This window comes from Lactuca virosa, chromosome 6 (genome assembly GCF_052849685.1).
Source record: "Lactuca virosa cultivar CGN04683 chromosome 6, Lactuca_virosa_CGN04683_v6, whole genome shotgun sequence".
Taxonomy (NCBI): Eukaryota; Viridiplantae; Streptophyta; class Magnoliopsida; order Asterales; family Asteraceae; genus Lactuca; species Lactuca virosa.
In genome coordinates this window covers 230,132,593-230,156,350 of record NC_136431.1, presented here as the reverse complement: position 1 = coordinate 230,156,350, position 23,758 = coordinate 230,132,593, and positions in this window count along the sequence as shown.

Here is a 23,758-nt window from a genome sequence, read left to right as displayed (position 1 = left end):
AGATTCTCAAACAAATCCCATCAACATCTCTAACAACATTGGATCCACTACCAGAATTCCCATTCTTTACACTCAAGACTATGAAGTATGGGCACATCACTTTGAAGATTATGTGGTCGGATCTGAAGATAATGGTTATCTCATCTGGGAAGCCATCACGCTTGGGCCGTTTTTTCATTCTGGAACGAACACGACTGTTAAGACCCAAAAAGAATACAACAAGCTGGTGGCGGACGTAGACAAGATGCCACAGGATGAGAAGGACAAATTGATGTGTAATGTGAAGGCCATGAGAATGATCAGATTCGCCTTGCAATCTGACACTTTTCGGTTAGTTGGTTCATGCACGACGGCCAAAGAAATATGGGATAGGTTGAAAGTGTTGGATTAATGTCTAAGTCCATAACTATATTTGGTATGTACTTGACCCGACCCGACATGGTCCATTTGGGTTGCACTTCACCGACACAATTTATATGGATAGTCTTTTGAGAATAGTATATTTATGATTTATATTAATATATTATAAGTTCTAATATATTAATATATAATCATATTATTTAATTAGTATTGATCAAGAATTAATTTATAATTAATTAAGTGATCAAAAGGAACTAATTAAATATGGACTCTTAGATATATATATATATATATGTGTAGTGGGCCAAGTTCATTTAGGTTGGGCTAAGTCTTCATGGATAGTCCATGGAGCTTTAACCCATGGATCCTAGGAAATGAAAGTTCATGGGTATTAGGGTTTAACCCTAATCCTCCACACTATATAAAGGGTCTTATGGTTCATGAAATTATGCTAGTGGCTAGTGTGGATACACTAAAGAGGGCAATAACCGATTTCATAGTGTGAGCCAAGTATCCATATTCTCTAAAGGTTTTCCAAGGTGTTTTGGTGATTTGTGATTCCACTTGAGGCTTCCACACTATTGGGGCTAAGCTCTTAAAGCTTGAAGACATCAAGCTACATCAAATGGTATGTCATCTAACTAGAACTTTGTAGTATAGGTGCTTCATAATATGCTAGTTAGGATGAAACCTTGGAATATTTAATATTTGCATGTATAATAGAGAAAACATAGATCCAAGGTTTATACGGTTGCATGTACACCATAGGAGTGTTAGAATGCTCAAAACCCAACAGTGGTATCAGAGCCATGGGTTGTTTTCTGTTATATTGATGCAAATGTTTTATTTTCAAGTTGAAAAAAAAAGAAAAAAAAACATGACGTTTGTCAAATTTTAAGATAATTACTTGTTTTTGTGAAAAACTAATTATTTGTAAAATTTGAATCATTTGCTATATGAGTTGAATTAGGTCAAATTTAGTAAAAGATAAAATGATATGATTATTTTATTAGTTTTAAAAGTTTGATGTAAAGAGTTTTTTGAAACCTCCATAAGTTATGGATATGAAAAGGTTTTTAAAAAAATTGATTCAAAGTTTTTTATGGAGTTACAAAACTTGGTCTTAATGTTTTAAAGAATTCCATAACTTGTTCTTAAGTTATGGAACATGAAAAGTTTCATCATAAAACAAGTATTTAACTCCATAAGTTATGGAATCCAAAAGTTTTCAAGAGTTACAAAACTTGCCCTCAAGTTTTTGAATTTGGAAAAAGTTTTTTTATGATAAAAAAAAGAATTGAATTCTAAAACTCTTGGGTTCATAACTTAAACAATTAATTAAATGGTTTTAATTTTAAATTTAATAATTGGAATTATGATGTTTTTATTGAATAATTCAATTAACTCTTATTGACTTTATTAATAGATAATTAAAGTGTTTAATTAAAAGAGAATTAATAATTCCATAATGACATGGTTTAAATTTAATTAAATTAAGAGTATAGTTTAATTAATAGATTAAACCACCAAGTATTTTAAATGTCTAAAATACACCCTTATACTATTATAATATTAAAAGTTTAATATATTATATGTATAAGAGCAAGTCGTCTTACCATTAGTAGGCCTCATTCACGAAACCGGTCTATAAGGGGGGTATAAGGTTACTGCCTATAAAATGACAGTTTAATAGGTGTCCACTCTCACCCACCGCTTCCTTGACTGGTGGAGGGTCGTTAGCCGAACAGGTAGGACAAGGACTATAATTCTCCCTTCATTATAAGTATAATGATAAATACTAAGTAACTAAACACTTATAAATTCCCAATCATAGTTACTTAGGAAAATGTGAATAAGGTGCTAATCCATGAAATTACACTTTGCACTTTGTTTAAACCGTTAGTGGAGCGTGTGTGGTTAACCGGCACACTAACCTGGACTTAACAAGGTAGGAAAAGGGTAAATTAATGTTTATCATAGTATCGTTGGAGCGTGTGTGGTTAACCGGCACATCGATTGAGGGGTAAATATTAAGGGTACCAAGTATATTTGCATGGTTACTTCACACCTTGTTTTGTGATCCTCGGCATCCCAGTCACAAAACCTGAAGGGCACACTCGAGATTGAAACATGCCATTGAAAAGTTCAATGAATCTCAAAAGAATCTAGGAGTTTCAAAACCAATTAAAACCTAATAATACATTTCGTTTATCTTGGTGGAAATTGGTGAATCGTCATTCACCTACCTTCAAATATTTTATAGCTTGGATTACGGCATCCCTCTTCCAAGTTATAAAATATTTTGTTGGGTCCTAGCCTTAATATATCATATTGGATGTTATATTAAGGACTTAAATCAACTTTACGTGAATTTCTCCCATTGTTGATGTCTGGTTTAGACAACAATGATCTTCCCAAACCAAGCTTTCCTAATGAATATGACTTCCCGAGTTTGGCTCATGGAAGTCATACTTCTCTTCCTCCACCTCCTCCAATTATTCTCCCTAACCCACAAGTTCAAGGTCACTCAAGCCCTAATGGCAAGCAAGGTCTATGTGTGATCACATCTTAGAGATGAAGTCACATATTGACAAGCCGGGAGAGTTGGGTGTCAAAGTCTTGAGAAAGTTGGATGTTCAATCACTTTCTAAGTCACATAGTGAGTTCCTTTGGGACTACTATGAAACAGACTATGACATGAACCTTAATGATCATATCTATTTGCTTGGTGCTGCTGAATCAGCAATGATTTGGAACGATAGTAAAGCAAATTTGATTAGAAGATCAACTTCCCAAAAACTTTATGGACAGTGACAATGGTGACACTGGAAATCCAGAAAAAGCATTCTCTTCCCAATGGAAAGGGATTGGCCATAGTCAACCCGGTTGACCAAATGGTAAAGAGAAAGGCTAAGTCTGAGATAGTCCCACCACCAAAGGGTCCATATGTTTATTTTGCCAAAGGAAGGGGCGTTGATTGCAAAGCTGCCAAATTTACCTAAGGATGTTAAAGTCAATAAGTTTGACTCTACATCAAGTAGAGCCCATTATTTAACTATGTTAAGTTCTATTCTAAGATCCTCATTACATGATGTGACTGGGTCACATGTTGATGTTTTAAGAATCAAAGAATAGAGAGAAATCTTAAAGGAAGTATATGCTGATTCTGATCGCGAAGGTGGATTTCGATCGCATCAGAATTTTGAGCAGTTGCTTAAGAAGTTATGATATATTGCTAAGGAATAGATAACAAAAATTTTCCATGTGGATTGTAAGGATAAGTTTTTCCGCAAAGTTTTAAAATAAAAGAAAATTGTTTAATTTTATTTATTTGAAGTATCCTTACAATGGCATTTGTGGAAAATTGTTGCTTATATGATTCCACTGACAGCAATATTGGAAAATGGATTTGATTCTTTCATTTGTGGTAGTGTCTAAATTTACCAAATCAGGAAAGTTCCTCATCGCCCAAGTTTCAATTGGACCGAAACTTGGAATCATGCAAGTTGAATAGTATGATGAATGAGAACTTTCAAGCATTGGAAAATCAAGACTAATTACTTGTTCACATGGATGTGTGAGTCAAGTGAAGGACTAAAGGGATCGAGTACACATTCTTGTGCACTGGTCATGTCCACCACAAAGCTCGTTAAGACTATTTGATTTACTAAAGTTTAGTAAATATGGTTATACTTACAAGTTTAAGTATAATTCTGAAACATTGGAAAAGTCTCAATGTATGGCATAACGAATGGGAAGAATCAAATTAGGCAGAAAGATAAAAGTTTCTCAAATCTGAAAAGATGGGAGAGTACTTTAGTATCATGTTTGTGATCATCTTAATGATTTAGAAATGATATCACAATTAGTCCTCTAAAGGTCATCTTAGTGCATTCTTATGACTAAGAAGAGAAGTCGTGAATTGTTGAAATGGTTAGATCAGGAAGATGAGTCATACTTCGTTCCAAAACAATTCTTAGAGTCATACTCCAAGATTGTAACTTGAGTGACATATCTTAAAGAAAGGTTTAAAACACTTGTTAAATGTAAGAGTAAAAGTGTCCTACTCTTGTACATTTGAAATTGGTAAGTTGTGATGTTTTGGATAAAACAAAGACCAACTAAGGCCAATTGTGTGAAGTGTTTGTCTTGATAAAGAATCCGCACTATCTCTTGAATATTTGGCAAGATAGTCTTATATGTCAAGAGGATAGTGGGAGTCTTAAAGATCCTAAAAAGAATTTCAAGAACTAATCAAGAATAAAACCTGAGGTTCTTCACTAGCACATGACTTGAGGTTTATAACCTATTGTGTTGACATATTCTGTGCCCATTCCAGTTAAAGTTGGCTTTGCATAGGAGTTCTGAAAGTTCTCAATTGGTTGCATAACAACTTGGAAGCAATGGCAAGCCCTGTACTGCCAGGTGGCAAGAAGTTAAGATTGCATAAGTTCAGTCCATATGAGTTTGGATTTGTCATTATCCTTGTCTTGTGACTATGGTTTTGACGATTCACATGGATAAGAACACATACACCATAAAATCTAAGGGTTATAAGGTTTCTCTCCGATTCATGAAAATGATGGTGAGGAAACACTTCCACCAAGTAGATTTGAAGCAGATGGCAAAAGGTCTAAACAATTGAGACTATGATTACGGCATCCGTTTTCATAGTTCTGAAATTGTTTAGACACACATGCATGCTATCTAAGGAAAGGTGTATGATTTTGATAAAGTTTTATCAAAGCATCTCGTATCAGAAATCTGAACTTTGGTAAGAAAGTCAATAAAGTATTGATTTCTAGAAGTCCAACTGATTTCTGAGTACATGTCAAAGCTAGTGGGAGCATAAGTGTTATGCTAATAATCATCATGTTAGTGGGAGCATGATAATTATTGTTAGTGTTGCAAGTTAGCAATGTTAATTATAGAAAACAAAAGTTTCAATTCGTGAGGCTACAGGGATTGAAAAAGTGGTTTTGCTATAATTAAGGGAGAGGATATACTTCATTTTAGTTCTAAAAGCTTAGATTGAGACCTTAATCATCTTTAGTCAAGAATATATATATATGAATTTCATGTTGGATTGGTTCAACTTAAGGAAATTCTATATATTGCGTTCTCAAAATTCGATTATGATTACGACATCCCTCTTCATAGTCAAAATTTGAAAACATGGCAAATAAAAATATTGTAGCAAAAGACTGGTCTAGAATCATGCCTTTATGTGAGACATCATGAATCGTGTACCATTTGCTTTGGGTATAGGATTGATTGCATGTGCTATAATATTTGTCATTTCTAAATTTTTCCAAATGCCCAGAGGCATTAAGAAGGGAAAAGGTCTAGAATTGGATATGACTAAAATGATTAAGCAATTGTCGAGGACAATCTGAGGTTTACCAAAGATTGGTTGCTCAGGGACAGTTGGAAGTATAGTGCTAATTTTGGAAGGACCATATTGACATATTCTGAAAAGAGGCATCTCTTATTCAGAAGTGATAGTCAAAATGAGAATATGGAGTTGTCTCCATAGGTGGAAGTTATCTGTGTAAGATTAGAAAACTTAATGCAAGAAGCATGTCCAAAGCAATGTACTTTGAATATGAGACTTAGTTTCCATGGAGTTGATCTCCATTGGAATACCTTATAATGACTGTTGACAAGTCTTTGTGACTTTGTACATATTCATTACAGGAGGGTCAGTGCATATAAGTTTAAAATCTAAACAGATTTCGATAAATGATAGGAATTTGAAATTCTCACATTTTTCGATAAGGATTTGGGAGTGTGAAATTAGAATCATTGAAATTATGTTCAATTGGTTTATTTCACAAAGTAAGGATCATATACAAACATAGAGTGCATACTTGGTGTATGGCAAAGCTATTGTTTAAGAAAAACATAGTGTACATGCTTGGATCATGGGACAACTAGTGTTTTTAATTTAAGTATAAAGTTGATAAAACCGAAACAATGAATAATGAGTAATCAGTATGGTGATAAATAAAAGTGTTTATTTATATTCATAGGGTTTGATACCATATTTGATTCATTTATTCTTGTTTTTCACTTTGCATGTTTTGACTTCCAGAATAACTAAGTCGCTCTTCCTGAATGATTAAGTTATTCAAACCATCCACAGTCGGTCATATGTTGGAAGTAGATATGAATCAAGACTGTCATGGATTGGTTTGTAGAGGTCCAAGTTGGTGGACAAAGTGGTGCTACAACACTCATGAGTGCTCATAAGTTATGAGTATTGGATTCAACCCACGCTCATTTGAATCACTTCATGGATTTTATCACGAGTGATCATGAGACGATAATATCTTATATTCTTAAAACCTAGAGATATGAGTTGTTACTATGAGTTGGTTATACATTGATTGCACGAAAACGCATTGGTAACTCGATGTTATAAAACGTGCATTTGTGTATGATTCAACAAGTAGTAGAACAAGCCATATGAGTCGAAGTTTATCCATTCCTTTTACCTTCGGGATAAAAGCGATATCTGTGGGCCCCTCGATGATTTAGCGATGACACATGTGAGTGCTTGGCCAAGCCAGGACTGATTTGATTTGTTCAATCAGTCAGTCATCATAAATCGGAAATCGGGAAACAACAAATGGACAGAGAGAATGATTGATAATCCATGTCTCAGTCCATATGATATCTAGAATGGAGGAATATATGATCCCTTATCTAATGGACAAGTCATTGACAAAGGTTAGAGTTCATTGACAAGATCAGAGTTCGACAGCGGCTTTAAGAGCTACGATTGCCAGTTGGTTTTTGAAGTCATACTCAATAATAGTTTTAGACTTATCCAAGTGGGAGACTGTTGGATTAATGTCTAAGTCCATAACTATATTTGGTATGTACTTGACCCGACCCGGCATGGTCCATTTGGGTTGCACTTCACCGACACAATTTATATGGATAGTCTTTTGAGAATAGTATATTTATGATTTATATTAATATATTATAAGTTCTAATATATTAATATATAATCAATTTATTTAATTAGTATTGATCAAGAATTAATTTATAATTAATTAAGTGATCAAAAGGAACTAATTAAATATGGACTCTTAGATATATATATGTGTAGTGGGCCAAGTTCATTTAGGTTGGGCTAAGTCTTCATGGATAGTCCATGGAGCTTTAACCCATGGATCCTAGGAAATGAAAGGTCATGGGTATTAGGGTTTAACCCTAATCCTCCACACTATATAAAGGGTCTTATGGTTCATGAAATTGTGCTAGTGGCTAGTGTGGATACACTAAAGAGGGCAATAACCGATTTCATAGTGTGAGCCAAGTATCCATATTCTCTAAAGGTTTTCCAAGGTGTTTTGGTGATTTGTGATTCCATTTGAGCCTTCCACACTATTGGGGCTAAGCTCTTAAAGCTTGAAGACATCAAGCTACATCAAAAGGTATGTCATCTAACTAGAACTTTGTAGTATAGGTGCTTCATAATATGCTAGTTAGGATGAAACCTTGGAATATTTAATATTTGCATGTATAATAGAGAAAACATAGATCCAAGGTTTATAGGGTTGCATGTACACCATAGGAGTGTTAGAATGCTCAAAACCCAACAGAAAGAACTTTACTCAACCGATGAAGATTTAGAACACTCTATTCAAACCTTGCTACTCTCAGAATTTGGAGTTTTCGAACAGAAACCAGATGAAAAACTGATACAAACCTTCGATCGGTTCAGTCATCTCTTAAGTAAGATGATCAAGCATGGAATAGAAAGGAAGTTGATCGAACAAAAGGTGACATTCATGAATTGTTTGAGACCAGAATGGATGGTTGTGGTTTCAACAGTGAAAGCACATGAGCAGTTTAAATCCTACTCACTAGCGAAACTTGTGGGAATTCTTAAATCCCATGAGAGTGTGGTGACCAAGGAGGCGAAGGTAGTTTCGGGTGTGGGATCATTGGCCCTTGTCTCAAAAGGAAAAAGTATTGCAGAAGAAGAAGAAGAGTCGGATATGTCTAAGTGTGACCTTACAAGCGAAGAGTATGCTATGATGGTCACCAATCCAAAGAAGTTTGCACGAAGAAAATTTCCTGTCAACAAGAACCGAAACTGGCAGGGAAGTTACAGTTCTGAGAAGGTGAAGGATGAAGCGAACAATACTTCTCAAAAGGATGAAGACAAGAAGGAGAGCAAGCTTGCAGGAGACTCTGGGTTCGACTGCAATTACTGTCATGGAAAGAACCACTTTGCCAAAGATTGCATGTTAAGGAAAATGGCTGAGAAAAGAGATGGTGAAGACGATGAGGCGTACTACATGCGCAAGTTGGAAGAGATCAAGAAAAAGAAGGCAACTAAAATTTATATGAATGCCTTGATTGTGCAGGAGAATGCAGATGAAGATGAGTTCGGTGGAGTTGAAGTTTGGTCTACCGATTCTGAGGATGAAGAAGTGAGAAAGCCAACTCATGGAAGAGCCTATGTGGCAAAGGAAGCAAGTTCGGCTGGAAGATGTTTGATGGTCACAGCAGGTGGATCAACCGAAAGTGCAAGTAAGGAGCCGAACCTAAATGAAGACAAATGCTTTGCATCCAAGCCCGTGAGCGAGAAGATCAACGACTATGATCGGCTGATAAAAAAGGTACAATCCATCCTTGAATCACTTAAAGTTCCAGTAACAGATTATGAAGAAGAATTAAATGAATTAAAATATAAATTTTCTAACTTAAGTGGTAGTCTCATGCAAACTCGCTTAGCGAATTCTAACCTAACTGACCAACTCAACAGGGTGTCTTCAAAAAGTGAGGAGAGAAGGATGTGGATTGAGCTGAAGGAGGCAGAGTTAAATAGGGCTAGGGATGAAAGTATTTATTTGCAACGAGACAATTTAAAGTTTTTAAAACAAAGGAATGTTTTTTGTTTAATTGCTAAGCGCTTATATACTAATATTGCTCAATTGCATTTAAGTTGTGAAATCGGGAAAAAGATTCATAAGATGATCTTACCCTTCCTTGAATTTAAGGAGGATGAGGTCATTGCTGAGTGTGAATCAATAGTGTCCTCAGAAGAGACATCCATCCATTACAAAATCGGACTGGACAAGATAGAGACCTTCATTGACTCTAAGGAACATAAATGTATGCTCAAAAATCTTTTAGATGAAAATGATAGGTTAAAAATAAAGTCCGAAACTATACAATCATTTGACTCGTCTAATGCCAAATTAATTTCAGAAAATAAAATGAACTTAGAAAATACGTCTGAATTTGATGAGGAAAGTGAGATGAGCGAAATCTCTGTAGAAGACATAGTTGATTGCTCTGAGTTTATGAAGAGCGAAACCGAGAATGAGAAACCCCTCATATCTGAAAATTCGGTTGAATTCGCTCGCCTGTCAAAAGACAAGCCACAGAAACTCAAAGAAAAAGCTATGGTTTATCAAAAGGTTCAAACTGTGCCGAATCAGGTCTATGCAGTTACAGGGGTCACTGCAAAACAAACGGCAGAGTTAAAAATCTTGGTCGACAAAGACAATGTTGAAGGGTGCGACGATTACTTCTGGTCAGCACCTATTGATAACGCAGAGGAAACCATAGGCTTATCTGAGCAAACTTCATGGAGGGTTAAAGGAAGATACGTTGCTGAACCCATCAACAAACCCTCGAGTTTCGATAAACCAAGCACAAGTGGAACAAAAGAAATCCATGAAGAACCAATGAAAGAACTGAATGCTCCAACTAAGACAACCGAAACTCAAAAGGAGAAGCTAAAGGCTAGCTTCAATATCCACAAATCTCAGAAGGAGTTAGCTGAACAGGAACGCCAAAGAAATCAAAGATACATGAAAAATCTGAATGAGCGAAAACGTTATTGGCAATCTCAAAATCCCAACTACGTTCCTTCTAAGAGAGAATCAATTGACAAAGGAAAGGAAAAACGAAACGCAAAAGAAAACTTTAGTCTAAATTCCTACTATTCTAAAACTAGCGCGTAGAACCGAATGTCTAGTTTCGGTCCAAACGTCAAGGCTAACAACCGAACGTCTACTTTCGGTTCCAACATCGGAATCCAGAACCGAAAGTCAAGTTTCGGTCCCAAGTCTAGTTTCGGTCCTTCCAACTCCCAAAGCAAATCAAATTTAGTGAAGGACATCAAAGGAAAGGGAAAGCTTGATACTAATTCTAATTTCAATGATAAGAAAAATCCAGCTAACCCTAAGATTCAGAAGAAAACACCAAAACCATCTAACAACACACCATCAAAAACACCAAAAGTTAAACAAGATAAAACCAAAATCAAGGTGTACACCATCAAAAGAAAAGATCAATCAACTCTAATAAAAAGAACTTATTTGGTTGATATTTCTACTGCAATTCCTTTTTCTGTGAAAGACTCACCAGGACCCAAGAAACTTTGGGTTCCTAAATCTGCTTGAATTTGCAGGTGATTAGTGACGAGCAGTTCGATGATGAATGGTATATAGACAGTGGCTGCTCGCGTCACATGACAGGAAGGAAGGAAGAGCTGAGGGATTTTCGGTCCCTAAAGGATGGTGGATGTGTGAAGTATGGCAATAACTCATATGGAACAATCAAAGGATATGGTATGATAACCAACGGAGACTTCTCGATTCGAAAAGTAGCGTATGTGGAAGGATTGCAGCATAACCTCATCAGTGTGTCTCAATTAGTCGTGGGAACAGGTTTGAAGGTTTCATTTGATGATGAGGGCTCAGAAATAATTGAAAAGCAATCTAAAAAGGTTCTGTTGAAGTATGAACGCAAGGGAGAAATGTATCCTTTAAATCTCAACCCAATTAAAGGAAAACCTGCTATATGCCTGCTATAAAAGGCGAATACTGATGAAAGCTGGTTGTGGCATCGACGCCTATCGCACCTAAACTTCAAAGACATTAATAAGTTGGTGCTTGGTGACCATGTTCGAGGTCTTCCTCTTCTCAAGTTTGATAAGGAACATTTGTGTGCAGCGTGTGAGATGGGCAAACAAAGCAGAAAGAGCCATCCTACTCGGCTCAATACAAAGATTGTTGAAGCTCTTGAACTTCTGCACATTGACTTATGTGGACCTTCGGCTATCGAAAGCTTCGGTGGTAGTAAGTTCATTCTTGTCATAGTAGATGATTTTTCACGCTTCACCTGGGTTTTCTTTCTTAAACAGAAATCAGATGCAACTCCCAAGTTGAAGACGTTCATCAAGCAAGTGGAAGTGCAGCTGAGAAAAACTGTGAGGAATATCAGAAGCGACAATGGGCTGGAATTCAAGAATAAAGATTTTGAGGATTTTCTGGCTGACAAGGGGATATCTCACAATTTTCCGGCCCTCTATACACCACAGCAGAACGGAATTGTTGAAAGACGAAACCGTTCGTTATGTGAGGCAGCCAGGACCATGCTAAGCTTCGCTTCTCTACCGCTATACTTCTGGGCTGATGCTATTGCAACCGCGTGCTACACTCAGAACCGATCCTTGCTCAACAAAAGATTCTCAATCACTCCATATGAGATTCTGAACAATCGAAAACCCAACGTCAAATTTTTCCACATATTCGGTTCAAGGTGTTTCATTTTTAATTCCAAAGAGAACCACAACAAGTTTGACGTCAAAGCAGATGAGGGGATTTTTCTTGGATACTCACTCACTTCAAAGGCATACAGAGTTTTGAACAAACGCTCCAAATGAATTGAAGAAACATATTACGTAACCTTTGACGATAATTACATGAAGAAAGTTCAAAGGAGCGAAAGTGCCTTGGGGGAAATCTTTCCTGAATCAGGACAAGTCTCGGTTCCAATATCCAACTAGTTTGAAGAGTACATTCGTCTATTTGATGAACCAGAGAAAGCCGCACACTCAGAGGCGAAAGCAGCAGAAAACAAAATCGACAATCTCAAAAAGATCATAGATGAAGCTGCCAAAGAAATGGACAGAGAACCTCCTAAACCGACAGGTGGTCAACCCTCCAATGACTCTCCAAACAACGGCTCAATGTTCACGGGGGAGAGTTCATCAGCACCAAAGACAACCGAAATGTCTTTCCAGGGGGAGAATCCAATTCCGTCCCCAACTCATAAGGGTCCAGGCGAAGGGAAGCATACAACTCCAAACCCACCCAATAATAGTCCAATCGAGGGGGAGAATCTGACTTCCACAGAGAATGAAAACTCTGATCCTGACACAGGTTTCATTTCGCCAGTCGAGGGGGAGAAAGAGAATACAACTGACGAAGGTGATCAATCAGAACTTGAAGAGGAAGTAAATACAGAGTTGGATCCAGCCTATGACCCAAATTATCCTCCTTTAGTGAAATGGACCAAGGATCATCCCAAAGCACAAATCATTGGTGAATCATCTGAGAAAGTTCTCACTCGTTCTCAATTGAAAGCGAAACAAACTGCATTATTCTCTAAAGTTGAATTCTGCATGTTTAATTCGTTTATCTCCAAAGTCGAACCGAAAACAGTTAATGTTGCACTTGATCATTCTGATTGGGTTCAAGCAATGCAAGATGAGCTCAATGAGTTTGAACGCAATCAAGTTTGGAGGCTGATTCCCACACCAAAGGATGCTTCAGTGGTAGGCTTGAAATGGGTATTCAGGAATAAATTGGACAAAGAGGGGAACGTTATTAGAAACAAGGCTCGGTTGGTAGTAAAAGGATATTGCCAAGAGGAAGGGATAGATTATGAGGAAACCTTCGCTCCTGTAGCAAGGTTGGAATCTGTTAGAATTTTTCTGGCATATGCTGCTTCAAATAAAACTTCGAAGTTTTCCAAATGGACGTAAAATGCGCTTTCTTGAATGGAGAACTAGAAGAAACGGTGTATGTTGATCAACCACCTGGGTTTGTGAACGAGAAATTCCCTGATCATTGCTATGTGCTGGATAAAGCTGTATATGGTTTAAAGCAAGCACCGAGGGCCTGGTATGAAAATTTAACTCGCTTTCTGAAAATGTCGAAATTTAAGCAAGGTTCGGTTGACCCAACCTTCTTCCGAAAGAAAGAAGGCGAACATCTAATGATAGTTTAGATTTATGTCGATGACATCATCTTCGGCTCCACGAATCCTAGCTTAACGGCTGAATTCAGGAAGTTTATAGAGACTAAATTTGAAATGAGCGCAATGGGTCCGATTAACTTTTTCCTTGGTTTGAATATTAGACAGGGACCAGATGGTATATTTATCAACCAGGAAGCCTACACAAAGAATTTGCTGGCAAAATTTGGTATGACAGGAGATTCGAAAGTGAAGGTTCCTATGGCATTTGGCACTAAGTTAACACCTTCTCTGGAAAAACCTGCCGTTGACATAACACTATATCGACAAATGATAGGGTCCCTTATGTATCTAACAGCTAGTAGACCGGACATTATGTTTTCTGTTTGTTATTGTGCCAGGTTTCAAGCTAATCCAAGAGAACCTCACATGGTGGCAGTGAAAAATATTTTTCGTTACCTGAAGCGAACCTCCTCTCTCGGTCTTTGGTACCCTTCTAGATCTGGATTCTTTATTCAAGCTTTTTCTGATGCTGATCTTGGAGGATGTGGTTTGGATCGAAAGAGCACAACAGGTGGATGTCAATTCCTTGACGAAAAACTTGTTAGCTGGCAGTCCAAGAAGCAAACCTGTGTGTCACTTTCAACAGCCGAAGCTGAGTATATAGATGCAGCATCTTGTACTTCTCAAGTAATATGGATTCAAAGTCAACTAAGAGATTATGGGCTGAGTATGAAGAAGATTTATCTCTATTGTGACTCAGAAAGTGCAATAAGAATATGTCATAATCCAGTGCAACACTCAAAGACTAAACATATTGCACTTAGATATCACTTCACCAAGGACCATGTAGAAGATGGGAACGTGGAAGTACATTTCATTCGGTCCTCTGATCAACTGGCTGACATATTCACTAAAGCCTTACCTGAAGCAAGTTTTAATAAAATTTTACAAGGCTTGGGAATGATGGAAGCAGAGTCGGTACCGAATCCTCGAATCTCTTACTAAAAATTAGATAAGCGAAATAGAGCGAACGCTCGGTCTATTTCGGTTCCGGATTTTTCGGGAACCGAAATGAACCGAGCGCTCGGTCTATTTCGGCTCCATAATTTTCGGGAACCGAAATGAACCGAACGCTCGGCTTATTTCGCTTCATTCTTTTAAGATAAGGTTTCGGTTGTAGATTTTGTTTATTCTTTTAACTCTATTTTTTTTGAGTGTTTTGGTGCTACTTTATTTCTGTTTTTCTGTTTTTATTATTTTTCAGAAATCTTCAAAAATCCAAAAGTATTTTCTTTTTCTGTTTTTATTATTTTTCAGAAAATCTCAAAACTTCAAAAATATTTTTCTCAACATTATTTTTTTTGGTTTGTTTGTTTGTTTGTTTTGTTTGTGTGGTGTGTTTGTTTGCTTGTTCTTCTAATTAGGTTCCAAGTATCCCAGTACAACAGAATTTGGAGATTAGGCAGGTACGATTCTTTCCATCTGACCTAAGTAAGGGTCCCTAGAAGCATGCTGTTGCATGTTGACCGAAGCCTCTACGACTAAGAGTAAGGCCTTAATGATTCGATCTATACCTATCGTTTCTTCCCAATCAGGCTGTTAAAATCACTTCAAGTCAAGAGCTACCTTACTCTTCTCAAATGAGTTAAGAATTTTTCTGCTCTGTCATGTCTTTATAGAAGAAGGTACTTTCGGTTCTTTAACCACTCTCCTTACATTCTCCATCAACTTTCGGTTCACCACTGTAACCCTTGAGACTCTCGGTCTTTACAACTGAGGTTTATGGTTGCACAAAATCTGTGTTTGTGATCTTAGATACGCACACCACGTGCTTAGTGAAACCCAAAATCCAACACCTACAATGAATTGACGGTGAATCATTATATTCAAGATCTTACTTGTTACCAAATGAAATCTCATTTTATTTTTGAGTGGTCTTTTATGAAATTGTCTAACACCAAGGCTTTTCTTCCCAAAAAGATCCAGTTTGTTTTTATTTTTGAGATTTCTATCACATCTTAGTCACTATAAATTATATCCAACCTACTTGTTCAACAGACCACATTGGTCTCACAAGTACTTCTTCCGACGTTCGGTCTTATGTTAAGAATCGACGTTCGGTTGAAGATAAGCTACCCTTGGCCTATAAATTAAAAGAAGCCTTTCGGTGTTTCTTTACAAACACTCGATCGTATTTTCTCGGGAAACCACACAAGCACTTCAAGTCTCTCTTGACTTTGAAGGAAGCGATTCTTGCCCGGAATCCCCTGCTTTATGTCTTCTAATAGACATCACTCACATCCAATACACATTTTGCTTTATTTCTTTATCTTTTGTCACACCATTGCCCGAAATTTTTTATTTTCCAACATTCTGGTTGCTGTTGGTTCCATTTTTGTTTATCTTTTGGAGCAACAGGGGTTATCCTAAATCTTGGAGCGAAACTGAATTTCAAACGACGAATTAAGGATAAGATTTTGGGCGCGTGAATTTGAACGGTCCCTATACCCACGCGTGCTGACGTATACCTAGGAGAACCCAACTTGTCACATCGCGCTTTTTCAGGCGACGTTTTAGTGATCGCGTCATTATCATGATGATTTTTCTCTCTCCTGGCAACGGTATATAAAGGGTTTCTAATCTTATTTGTCTTTTACCAGCAACAAATTCTCTCAAACTACAAGGCGATTTGAAACTGTTCATCTTCTTTCTTAACTCAACAATGGCGACTTCTTCATCGGCTCACGATCAAACTGCTTCGTCCACATTGCTCTCGATCAAGCCAAACCAGAACATGATCATTGAACTCAACCCTTTTCTGTATGATTCGTATATGCTACGCGTGGTTGAGTGTTTAAAGTATTCACCTCTGATTTTAGCCCTAACACAGGTAGAATTCGTTCCAATGTCCCTCCTATCGCAAGTCTACACTACCGCTTCGTATGATAAGAACAAGGAGAGGATTTATTTTCAAATCTTCTCTCACAAGGCTTCGATTTCAAAAGCGAAATTTTGTTCATCATTGCAACTTGCTGTGGATTCGTCTGTGATCTCACCTGACTTCATCACCACTGCTAAACTGTTCTCGATGCTCTACGAGATGGGCTACACTGATGTGCTTACCACGGTTACGAAGGTTAAGAAGTCATGCTTACCGCCCCAATGGAATGGAATGCTTACTCTTCTCATCAAGAGTTTGGCGGAGAGGAGTGGTGGCTCTGATGGTACCAGTAAGGGTTTCCTGACCCTTCTATACGGTATTTACAATGGTATAAATCTCGACTATGGGTCGATTATCTGGTCACAAGTGGTGCAAAGCCTCAACACTTCAACGAGGCATTCTGAAATTTCGTGTGGTCGATTCTGGACTCTCATTACACGAAGGGCGATTAATACTTTGCAGATTCCGGTAATGAAGGATGCCCTAGTCGCGTCTGTAGCTACGTTTCACACCAAGAAAATCATCATTTCTGATCCTACAAAGTTCCCTCACAATGGCTCTCAACCGAGAGTACGGTCATGGCTGAATATCGCAAGATTCCTCCCAAGGAACCGAGAATTTTATCTCCTGAACAGCAGGCTGCCTTGGATGCTGTAGATAAGCCTGGAAACCGAGGAAAAAGGGCTACTACCAAGAAAGGGACAACCGAGGATGATAAGTCTAAGTCTGCTAAGTCAAGGAAGCGAAAGTCTGAGAAAGGGGATTCTTCTAAGCCAAAAAAGATTAAGAAAATGGCGAAGAAATCCAAGAGTCCCTCTCCTTCCAGTTCAGAAAATGATGAGGAGGATGAAGAAAAGGAAATTCATCATGAATCACCGAGAGGTAACACACCTCCCCGATCCCCAACCCCAACCGAACCTCTTCATGACAAACTTCCAACACCACCTCCATTACCGAAACAGACAGTTCCAGTTTCGGTTGCTCCTGTTCCCCCACCTACCACATCTTAAACAACAACTTCTCTACCATCACCTCCACCAGTTACTTCTATTCCTATTTCTACAACTCCCTTACCACCTCCTATTATTTCCCAATCAACTTCCACTCCAATCCCAACACCGACAGTAAACGTCAACGTATCTGATGCGGGGGCGAATACTGAAACAGAACCTCCTGCTACTTCTAAACCACTTTCACCCTTACCTTCAACCGATTCCGGTGCCACTCTCGGTGGTGCTAATGATGAGTTTGATTCAACATACTACAGTCCCTATATGCTTCCTACATATGATGATGATGAAGCTCCAGTCACGAGACAACAACTACAAAGCATTAATGAGAAACTTGATAAGTTACTTGATGACAACAAGTCATACAGTGGTGTTGTGCTCAAAGCTTTCATGGATACTGCTCTTGAGCAATATACTGAGTCAATTGACAAATCCACAAAGGCTGTTAATGAGTCTACTTCTTCTTGCAAAAAGGCCACTACTGACGTTGCAGAAATTGTTCATAGTACTCAGATCTTTCTCGAGTCACTCAAAGGGCATGCTGATACCAATGCAGCCAAGGTAAATGCTTTTGTGGATTCCTTATCCAAGTCACTTCAAGAGGAGCACACTAAGTTTGAAGCTGTTCATTCTTCGATGCAAGCAGAGAACACTTCACTTATCAGTTCTGTGAATTCTCGGCTTGAATCTCTTCATGCTGATTTAGCGAAAGAGAGTGCTCTGAAGGAAGATCTTGCACGCCAAGCCTCCACAATTGAAGTTCAGAAGGTGAAGCTCGCTCAAGCTGAAAAGGAAATTTCTTTGTTGAAGACAGAGAGAGCTGTCTTTCGTAGTTGTGCTGGGGATATCAAGGATATGCTGACCAATATCCTTGGTGCTCATGATCCTATCCTTACTCTCACTATCAGAAATCATCTAACATCAAAACTTCTTCCTGCCCTTGCAATGTTACACGAGATAAAGGGTGTTTCGGAGAGATTCATACCTCCAAAACAAGGGGGAGAAGGTGCTCAACCGAAGGTTATTGTAAAAACCGAAACCGAATCTGCTCAACCGAAAGTCAAAGTTACAACCGAACCGAAGGGTAATAAAGCTTCGGGTTCTGGTTCTCAAACTAAGAAGAAGGGGATTGATGATGAAAGTGATGACGAAGAAGAAGAGACTATTGCTGAGGCCCTTAAACGAAAGAAGAGGGACATAGAGTTGGATGAAACCTTGAGGGTTACAAGGGAGGCTGAGGAAAGGGAAAGGAGGAACAAGGAAGAAGAAGAAGCCTTAAACTGTAAGAAGGCCTTGTTTCCCCTATGGACAAAAGAGAAACTTATCAATGAGGCAATAGAGTTTCCAAGTGTCTACTGGCTGGAACCTGTCGCTTCGTTTGATTGTGACAATTCTAAGGATTCACAGTTCGACATGCCAATAACAAGGAAGGCATTCACGTTTCATTGTTTTGATTCGACTGTTGAAGTTCCTTTCCCTCATCCAAAAGTTGATCGAGAGCTTATCGACTTTTATCTGAAATATGGTCAACCGCAGTACTTGACATGGAGCGCACAGAAGATAGTTATTGTCAAGGTACTCAAACCTACGCCTGCTGGGAAGTTCATAAATGTTAATTTTAAAATCACACGAGGATCAGCAAACTCGGTGTCGATTATTTCCCTGGCAGACCTTCCGAATTTAAATCCTCATGACTGGATCCTATTGTTCAATATTCTGCTCACCAATCCTAAAGAATATGAGCCGATTCTGGATCACTTGAAGAGGATGTTGGCCTCCTACATCCATGAGGTTGCTTCTATGGATCAGGAGATAGCGAAAGTGATGAACAAGAAACCGACTGTCAAGCCAACACCGAAACCAGGAGATGTGAACAAAATGAAGATAGGCCAAATCGATTCTACACATCTTACTGTGATGTTTACAAAAGGCGAAGCCAATCGTTTTCTGTTCGCTCTTGTTGATAAACATCTGTTTTCAACAGACTGCTTGGAGCACATTATCAATATCATCCATCGGTGCAAGCAGAACTCAGAAGCAGATAAGAAGAACTTCACGTACATGCTTCAGTGGTACATTACGTTTCGTTATCATCTATTGGCCATCATACCGAAGGTGTTCAAAACAATCAAGAAGTCTTCCGCAGCTCAACCGAAGTGAGCTTTCGGCTCCATTGACGCAAAGGGGGAGATTGTTGAGTCTTATTGTGTTGCGTCATGGGCTTGTGTTTTGTATCCGGATTGGGCCTGTCCATCCGTGATTATCTAGTAGAGTTAGACTATATATAGTGCATGCATGTATGCATTAGTTAACGTTCTTGATCATCATTATAGTTTTGTAACCCTAAGCACCTCTACAGTCGAAGTTCTTAATCGAGCTCTTCTGAGGTGTTAAAGCATTAATCATACGACATATTCAAAGCCATTCTTGTGTTCATAATTACGTTCTTAATTGTTTGACTGCATAGAATCTATCGATCCTAATAGAACGTTGTTCTAACAAATTCGATCGAATGTTTCTTGACCAAAACATCTTCCAAGCAATCCTCAAAATCCTCCTTTAGTTCCAACTCCATTTAGGCTCCAAATATGCAGCCAATTGCTCCCAAAGTACTGCTCCACTCGAACTATCTGAAATTGACACAAAAAATTCTAGTAGTACGAGAATTCTGATAAAAGACATGAGATGAACATTATTTAAAAAAATGGAATGCAAATGTAAAAAATATGATTCTAAATGATAATAAAACTACCCAAAAAGATGCATAAAATGGTATCTATCACCCCACCTAACACACTCATCATGCCTCGCCTGGCATCGGGCCCCGCCCGGTATACATACAAACACATACAAGACATGCAAGAATCACATAGACAACTAACATACAAATAACAATAATCCATGGGCCGACATTGGTGCCTTCGACCCATCAAGCACTATGAGGAGACTAACCTCTCAGTCTGAACAAATAGTTGAATAGGTCTCGACTCCGAATATCAGCTCTACCAGTCAACTATTCATCAAATAGTGACCAATCTCAAATAAAACTCAAATGACCCAAAATACCCTTAGGAAAAACTTGGTAAAATCCTGGTCAAACTAAAAAAAATCCAAAAGTCAATCGATTCAACTCAGCTTGAGAACACATAGCTTCCAAAACGGACATATAGCGTTCTCGGATGCATGGCGTTCTTGGGGATCACAGAGTGTTCTCCAACTATTCCCCTTTTCTTCCATTAAGAGCTTAATCCTTAAGTTGTTTTGCTCATTATATAATTTTTCATACATGTTGGAAATGTAATGTTATTTATTTTCGTTATTATTTTAAGTAATAGAAAATCAAATTATAAAACTATTTAATACATATTGGAAATGTGATTTTATTTACCAAAGTTTTCGAACATGCTGTCACACCCTCGAACCGGACGGCGGAAACGTCCGAGGGCTAGTGTGACTATCAATTGAAATATCATCACAATGAATATAAATGAATCACAACATAAACATCCCCATGCATTACATGTGACAACCAACATTGTTTACATCAAGTACATTGTTTAAATATTACATATCCATAGCATAAATTGTTTGAGAGTCACAAAACATAACATCCTAACACACTTGGAAATTTTCTTCAGCTTATCTGTTACCTGAGAATACAAGTTATTTTGAAAACGGTCAACATATATAATGTTGGTGGGTTCATAAGCATGTTTGACATAAAATGGTTTGTATTGTTTGTAAAACCCAGAAAATACGATATTTTCTGTAACAAAAGATATTTACGAAATAGATGTGATGATCCCATAAGTATATATGTATGTGATTTCAAAACATGTAAGAGTGAATGACTTTTATAATTGTTCATTGTATTGTAGTTGTTGTATGTAGAAGTGAATAATGTCGTTCCCTGGAAAACCCGATGTTTTCTAATTTAAATAGTTTAGCAGTTCTGTATTATTGTATAAATCACTTTGCATCGTCACAATGTATAAATATGATTTCCCATGAATGATGATATGGTAATGGATCTCTATGTGAGTCGTTATAACCATGCATAATAATGACTATTTCGCTTGCCTTGGCATTCTTGCGAATACCGGTATTGAATTAAGATTTTGTCACCCTAGACTGGCCGAGTCTAACTGTAGCGAACAGCTCAGGTGTGGGGGAGTCACCCCCGTACAAATCTATACACAAACTCTCGCCCTTCCTCCAGGAGACTCTGGTTATAACTACAGGCTACGGCCGACACTTATTGGTGCCAACCGATAATTCTCACTAAATCCCTATTATTACCCCATGAATTTGAATAACATTGATTACAACCCGTTTGATGTTTACATGAATATGAATAAAACCTAACAAACACGAAAAAGGACAACTATGGCCCACTAATCATGTATGTTATTACAGACTGTCGAGTATGCGACGGACACGTTAGCCCGTTAAGCATATAATTGATTTGGACCATACTAGCAATGTCAATGGGCCACTAAGGCCCAATACCATCTAAAGCCATTGAGGGTCCCTTAGGCATGTAATTGGGCCACCGGAAGCCCAATAAACATGTATTATTTATGTTGGGCCCAATAGTCATGTTAATGAGTCACGAAGGCCCAATAAGCATGATTAGAAGTATTAAAGCCCAACCGATATAATGTTTACTTGTTTTGTATAGTATTAATGTCATAAGGTTTGTTTCACATGAATTGTTTAATCGAAAAGTCACCACATTCGCCGAATTGTTTTATAATGATATTTAGATTTATAAAATATATATATATATATATATATATATATTTCTATTTAAATCCATAAGTTATTAAAATTATGTATTTTTGACCCAATTATTTTAATATTGACATAATTGACCCAGAAATAATTGTTTGACCAATTCAGCCCCTTTTCTAGTAAAAATGATAAATTTTTACCCCTTTTATGAAAAATGACATTTTAGGTCCTTAGATTATGTTTCTTGACATTTTTGGCCCAAACGCTCATTTAAATCATGATTTCAGCCCAAAATAAAGTTTTGGACAGTTTCAGCCCTTTAATTAAAAAGATTTACACTTGTAGTCCAAATTTTCGCAATTTTTACAATTTTAGCCCAAAATCCAAAAACTTTGCATTTTTAGTCCTATTTGGTAAGAAAGACATTTTCAGCCCCTGAAATTTGTTTATTTGTGTTTTTAATTCATATTTTGATAAACTTGCAATTTCAGTCCCTTAAGTTTCATATTTTTCGTAAATTGGGCCTAAAAGCCGAAAAGCCCAAACTTTAGCCCATTAGGCTAAAATTTACACTTTTAGTCCTTTAAAAACCATGATTTTCATAATAACTCATATTTTAAGTGATTTGACCCTTTTGACCCTTATAAAAACCGTAAATGACATCATTTCCTCCATCTTTTGCTTATTTGTCAAAAATGGTTCATAAATAGAATTTGTGTTTTGTTTTACTTAGTTTGAACTTGTATAATACTTTTGCCTTGATAATAATATGTATAAGATATATTAGGTCACATATTTCCTTAACAGGGTTAAGAATCTCGAATAGATCAAGTTTCTAACACATATTCATCAAATAAATTCAAGAAATCATACATATCATACAAAAACACATGGATCTACACATTTTACTTGTATTCTCCCCCATAAATCATGTAAAAACCAAAAACAAGGGGTATAAACTCACCTTTGCTTAAAGTTTCGGTTTTGAAGTAGAATGAAGTGAAGATCTTTACTTTAGCAAGCCCTTGAGGAGATTTTCGAACTTAAAGGGTTTTAGGGGGTTAGATCATGAAATAAACTATGTAAGAAAAAGTTCTTAGATTTAAGATGAATAGTAGATATTTATACACATTAACAACTTACCAAGAGGTGATCTTGTGGAAAAATTCTTGGACAAACACACATGCACATACGATATTTAGATAGGAAGTTGAGAGACTTTCCTTGGAAGATTTAGAGAGTGTAAAGTGTTGAAAATAAAGCAGTGTGATGGTGGGGAATGGCTCTCGGCCATAAGTAGGGAGAAGGAGAAAGAGATTAGAAAATTTTGCATGATGGATAATAGTGTTCTAGATGCATGAGATTATCTAGATACATGTTAGATAATCATGAGTTCTCATGTTCTTAATCCCTCCTTCTACCATTCTTTTTTTTTTTATATCTTGGGCCGAGAAGAAGAAAGTGAGGTGTAAGGATAATTAATTTAGGCTTGATTCTTATAAGGTGAAGCCCCTGTAGATGTTTCTCGGCCCATTGGGCCCTCATTGATGTTTACGGCCCAATGAAGTCCAATTGAAAAAGGTTTACGGCCCAATAAGGAATTTAAATCACTTATGGCCCAATAAGGCCCATTAGGGTAAACCAATTCATTTTAGGCCCATGATGGCCCAAAAGGTTAGGTTTTATGAATGTGGGT